The sequence below is a fragment of the Prosopis cineraria genome, unplaced genomic scaffold (assembly GCF_029017545.1).
Source record: "Prosopis cineraria cultivar Desert tree isolate PC_DT_omini unplaced genomic scaffold, ASM2901754v1 PC13, whole genome shotgun sequence".
NCBI lineage: Eukaryota > Viridiplantae > Streptophyta > Magnoliopsida > Fabales > Fabaceae > Prosopis > Prosopis cineraria.
The window spans coordinates 12,367,336-12,372,970 of NW_026555344.1; the positions used below are offsets into that span (position 1 = coordinate 12,367,336).

General features: G+C 28.4%; 1 pseudogene; it reads left to right on the forward strand.

Annotated features, from left to right (window-relative positions):
* The window catches only part of LOC129289905 (beta-fructofuranosidase, insoluble isoenzyme CWINV3-like), a 7,202-nt pseudogene extending 1,969 nt beyond the window's left edge, over window positions 1-5,233 (forward strand).
* Window positions 5,234-5,635: the final 402 nt, after the last annotated feature.

The window sequence follows — 5,635 nt, forward strand, 5'->3', positions numbered from 1 at the left end:
TTTTTTAAGATACAATATCTAAATAACATAAAATAAAAATAAACAAACAACTAGCTAGTTAATAATATGGGATCACTGCTTTTCAATTTCATCATCAACCACCTCTTTGCAATAAAGTAGTGGTTGATTATAAGTATAAAAATAAATATACTACTTGAAAAATTCTTGCATAGACCTAGGTCAAAACATCATCAAGACTTACCCAATAAAAACATGCTACACCATATAGTTTTAAATATAGATTGATGATACTATTGATAATAATAGAGAGAGAAAAGAAATGAAATTAAAGAGGCATTCCTTTTTAAAAAAGTCATTAAAAATAATATAATATTAGATTTTGTTTAATTGAATTGGTGCAACATGGCATTTTTTTTTATTGGACAAAGCATGAATATTCAAATTCATGCAAGGATATCTCTACAATACTCTAGTTAGAGAAAGTGCTGTGGTGATCAATAGCATTAGTTTTTTCCCACTAAACATTATATATGCATGTCAAGTAGAGAATTTCAATTAATGAATAGAAATGATTAATCAATAAATATTAGTCTAGTTGATAAAGATTTGACTCATAACTCAAAAGGTTATGGGTTCAATCCCCTATCAATATATATATAAAAATTTTATTGGTGAATGATTTATAAGTACTTTTCAAACCTAAATCCAACCCGCATAAACTTTTTTTATATCAAAAAAAAATTAGAAAGGATGGAAAATAAATGTTAAATGCAGTAGAATGGATGGATCTACTCTCTAGTACTTGAATCTAAAATTGATAGGGTTCTTTTTTTTTTTTTAGGTACAAATTGATAGGGTTCTTTTCTTTTGTTGACTTTCTTAATTAATTATATAGATTTTGATAAAGTGTATCATGTTGTAGGGAGCAGAGAAGGGACAGGGGAATAGCACTTCTATTCAAAAGCAAAGACTTTGTTCATTGGGTCAAAGCCCAACACCCACTTTACTCAGCCAAACACACTGGAATGTGGGAGTGTCCTGATTTCTTTCCAGTCTTCATTAATAGCACATTTGGTGTTGAAACTTCAACACTTCATGATGATCATTTTAGGCTCAAGCATGTTCTCAAGCTTAGCTTGATTGATCTTGCTCAGGATTATTACCTAATCGGGTCTTACAATGTAACCAGGGATAGCTTTATCCCGGATAAGGGATTCGAGGACACAGAATTATCCTCAATCTTGAGGTATGATTATGGCAAGTTTTATGCCTCCAAAACGTTCTATGATGATTCAAAAAGACGAAGGATTTTGTGGGGTTGGGTTAATGAATCTTCCGCTAAAAAGGATGATATCCAGAAAGGATGGTCTGGGATTCAGGTAATTTTTTTTTTAATCATGCATTCATTTAAAAAAAATTATAATTTTCACAAGCATGTGACTTCTTTAAGTTTATATGTTTCATTATATTTTCATTTAATTGAATTAATAATAGGATATGTTAATAAATGTTTACCAATAAAATTGATGTGATATGCTAACATCTATCTATATATACTTAATTCATCAATGTTAACGAAGATGATTCAAATGGAAGAAATACTAAATTTTGGTTCAATTAATTAATACTATGTTCCATTAATTACGCGAGCACTCACACACTCTTTTCTGTGTTCATTTGGCTCTTCAATTTATTTAATTTCTAGAATATTAATAATAAATCATGTATATAATTTTAATTATAAACAACTAGTACAAAATTTCTATGATGAAAAAAAAGAGAACTAAATGAATGTAATTCTACATATATTGTGTTTTATTAATATATTGATATATTAGTTTTATTGCTCACAATTCTATTTTATTTAAATTATAGATACCCCTTTTTAATTCAAAAATTCATATGAACTTTATCGAAATTAAAATGTATGTTATACAAACTTCAATTTTATTTTTAAAATTTTATTTCCATCCAGCCAATCATTAGTTTATCATTAAATTATGATGTTAATATTTTATTTTGACCAAAATGCCCCTCCTTAGCATAAATATTGCTTAAAAATAATTTGAACACTTACATGAGTGTAATTTATCATTAGAATTATATCTTAATAAATGCTATCATTAATTAATATTTTATAAAGCTATACGTTATTATTCTTCTTGACATTACGATAATTAATGTTCAGGTATCCCAAAACAGTATTATATAACGTACAATACTATGCTATAGCTTTTAAACGGTACGAACAATAATTTAAATATGTAATTAAGAAGTATATATATTAATAATAACCTAACTCTAAAATCTTACAAAAACAAGTATATATTAACTTTTAAGTTCTTCAATTATTTGATGAAGTGCTTGAATATTATAGGCAATCCCGAGAAGTGTTTGGCTGCATAAATCAGGAAAGCAATGGTGCAATGGCCAATTAAGGAAATTGAGAAGTTACGAAGCAAAAACCCTCTGACGTGGCGTTCTAAAGTGCTTGAAGCTGGTTCTCTTCTCCATCTCCCAGGCGTTACTGCAGCCCAGGTCAGTCACTTCAAATCATCAATCAATAATATTTGTAATTTATGAATAATACATTTTTATATTAAATTTAATTTTATATATATATATATATATTAATTAGGAAGAATGATAAATAAAATCCTTATAAGCACATTGATATTAAATTAGAATTTTCTACACTATCGTTCTCAAATTTCAATATTCTTTATATTATGTTTCAGTATTAAAGTTCTTAATTTAATATTATATTTTTATAAAACCTTTATTTGTCATTCTCCCTATTAATTATTTGAATAATAGTATAATATTTCTTCATGGGGCTGATGAGATCTTATTATTATATCTAAAAATTCAATGCCATTTGGTGCATCTGCATAGAGTGTAAAAGTTAAGCTTTATACTGATTATATAAACTCTATAAGGCTTCATTGATGGATAATTGCAAATACTTTTACAAGTGTCAAGAATCAATTCATCAAATTTATTTTTTGAAAAAAGATATAAAAAGCCTTCTGATTTAATTGGAAAAATATTAAAAAGTTATAAAAAGTTTTCATTGATGGATAACTTGTTAGCCTTGGTACCTTAAAACTCGATTCATTAAATTTCTTCTTGTTTCACATTTTTTTTATAAAAAGCCTTTTGATTTAATTAAAAAAATTACAAAAAGTTATATTATTTATGCTTTAGGGTTTGTTTGGATTTCCATTTGAAAAAATTGATTAACAGAATGTTATGATATTTGAAAGACATTTTCTTAAATTGATTCTACAAAATTAATTTACTAAATGGAGGAAAAATTAGCTTCTTTAAAATGGAGTTTCATAAACTAAATAAAGTTTGGGAAAATTAGGAATAATTGGTTAACTTTTGCAAAATAGAATTTCTGAGAACCAAATGGAGTTTGGAAGAATGGGGAGTATTTGAATGAATTTTTTTTTCTAAAATCATGATTTTAGACCTCATATAATTAATTATAGAGGAGCATCCAAACATGTGGTTATATGCGAAAACATGTAAAATGTGTCATATCAAGCGTTTTTAATTATGCAAATGCCAATGCTTACATCTTTAATACCTGTTTCTTTTTAATGGTGTAAAAAGCATAAAAAGTGTTTTTTTTTATTTTTTTTAGTAATGATTGTATTATAAAAAACTTTATATGATTGCTTGGCAAGTTATCAGTTAGTTTGGCCGTACCGAGATAAAATAAATGATAAGAAAAAGCAATTAATAATGAACCAAACATTGTACGTAGGAGCATGACAAAGAATAATGATTATATAGAAAAAGTATTGGGCGTGCAGGCAGATGTGGAAGTAACATTCAAAGTGAATGAGTTAGCAGAAAAGGCAAAAGAATTGAAGCAAATTGTGTGGGAAGAGAAAAGTGACAGACCCACGAAGTTTATGTGGGGAAAAAGGAGGAATAGGACCATTTGGATTGTTGGTTTTGGCATCAAAGGGATTGCAAGAGCACACTTCAGTGTTCTTCAAAGTCTTCAAACTCAAAATTGATCACAACACCACCAAGTTAGTGGTGGTCATGTGCAGTGACCAGTTGAGGTAGGTACCACATTACATACCACTTGTTCGGTCAGGGGAGTGGTATATACTTGCATGCGCGTTTTGTAAGTATTGCTTTGTGTTCAATGAATTGAATCATGTTTTTGTCTGGGACAGGTCTTCGTTGAACCATGAGAATGACTTGTCATCTTATGGTGCTTTTCTTGATGTGGGCCCTTTTCACCAAAATCTTTCACTCCGCAGTTTGGTAAGTTCCACTGTCTATTAATACTTGCTAGCTAGAACCATGCGTATATGTGTTTTGTTGAGTACATAAGGAATAATTTATCTTGTTTGATGGTTTCTCTCATGGTTTAATTTGTATTTGATTACTTGTGAAAAGAAGGGGAAATAATAAAATCATGATTTGTAAAATTCAACATCTCATTGTTCTGCCATTTATGCATCGCTTGTTGACTGTTATCTATTTAAATGGGCATGTTTTGTTGACTTCTTTTGAGACTCGTGACAGTAAGTTAGGATATGTATAGTTAGGTTTTCTAATGTTTAAGGAGGAAAATGACCTCAAAAATCAAGTTTAAAATATCAACTGTTCTTAAATGAATGCTTCAATGATAAATTATATATTAAAGTATTTAGATGACACATAAAAAGTCAATAAAACAAATACAACTATAAGTAGATAACGGTTAACAAATGAGATGTGAATGGCAGAATAATAGGATATTGAATTTTTAAAATTCAAGAATAAAAATGACTCAAAATCAATTTTAGAATAGTCACAGACCTATGAATTTTTGTTTTTTATATTAATTATTATTTTTGTTTAAACTTAAACTATATAAATTTTATCTTCGTACAGTGTAACTCAGCTCTGTGTGTGCGTGTGCGCATATGTAATAATTAAAGTGCTTATATACATATATACACACATATAGATTGATCGCTCAGTGGTTGAAAGCTTCGGAGGAAAAGGGAAAGTGTGCATCACAGCAAGAGTGTATCCCACTTTGGCAATCAATGATGAAGCTCACTTGTTCGTTTTCAACAATGCATCTTCCAATCTCAACGTCACTACACTCACTGCTTGGAGTATGAAGAAAGCACGTGTCAATTCCATAAATTAATATCTATGATATTATATTTAATCTCTTTTCATAGTACCTATTTTAATTGGTAACATATATATATATATATATAGTTCCTATCATTAATTAATTAGCAATAAAATCTCTCCCTAGCTATTATGCACATGATATGCTATGTTTGAATTATCGGTACATATGTATTTAGATACTCTGGTCGGCCCCAAATCTCACATTTGGGCATTTTAAAAAAATCAAGTCCAAATTTATAATTTGAAATATTTTTTAATCCTCGTTTTTTTCTCATATCTCCGTATGCTTTCTTAAAACACTACCCAATAGTAATTGCCTTTATTATTTAAACAACCCAACAAATGAATGAAGAATTTTTTCTACATAAATTTGAAATGTAAGATTTTAAATCTAAATCTATCAATCCTAAAACATCCTCAAAAACTAAACACTATTAACAATTCAATTCCATGGTAATTAGGGATTAACCTTAAGGAGATTACCAAGTTATAATTTCAAAACAAGGGATCCCAA